This window comes from Sinocyclocheilus rhinocerous, unplaced genomic scaffold (genome assembly GCF_001515625.1).
Source record: "Sinocyclocheilus rhinocerous isolate Xijiao unplaced genomic scaffold, SAMN03320098_v1.1 scaffold1054, whole genome shotgun sequence".
NCBI lineage: Eukaryota > Metazoa > Chordata > Actinopteri > Cypriniformes > Cyprinidae > Sinocyclocheilus > Sinocyclocheilus rhinocerous.
Window position 1 is genome coordinate 452,940 of NW_015654511.1, and position 727 is coordinate 453,666.

General features: G+C 44.2%; 1 protein-coding gene across 1 annotated transcript in view; it reads right to left on the minus strand.

Moving 5' to 3' along the window:
* LOC107717391 (mothers against decapentaplegic homolog 5-like) overlaps nucleotides 1-727 on the minus strand; it is a 15,713-nt gene that overhangs the window by 12,525 nt on the left and 2,461 nt on the right. The gene's annotated exons all lie outside the window — the stretch shown is intronic.

Here is a 727-nt window from a genome sequence, read left to right on the forward strand (position 1 = left end):
ACATGGTGTGAGTTTTTTAATGGGTTATGTTATAGCCCTGCTTGTTTTTAATGTTTTTATGAAATATCTGTATTGACTGCATGATCATATCATCGTATTATTTACTGCCATGCGAGCCACAAAGTAAAGCGTGGCGAGCCGCGCAATAAGTAACACTGCTGTAGGTTGGTTTTTGGCGGGTGTGCTTGTGCTGCCGCGGTCTTGTTCATTTTGTAGGGCACAACATCTCTCTCACTCGGCAGCATGCCTCTGTTTGAGGTGCTGCAGTAAATTGGTCGTACTGCTACCTTTGCTAGCAACAGACCTCAAACACACTTTGCAGCGGGGTGTTGTTTGTTCTGTGTCTGACGCCGCAAAACCGAACCAATTCCAAATTACGGATGACATTGTGCCTTTCTTGGGAACGAGTTCTTCCCTGCTTGCTGCCATGTTGTTTGTGTATCTCTATGGCAAACACGCGGGGGGAGGGCTGAGCCCATTCAGAACCACGGGAGACCAGAGGGGAGCGTCGGCGGATGTTAAAGAGATTTTCATTCAAACAAGTTGACGTAAACTACACATTTGAGTTAATCGATAAAATCGATTTATCGCCCAGCCCTAATTTCCATAAACGTGTCAAGAAAATTTTTTAAAAGGAGACATATGCCCCTTTTTACAATATGTAATATAAGTCTCTGGTGTCCCCAGAATGTGTCTGTGAAGTTTCAGCTCAAAATACTCCACAGAT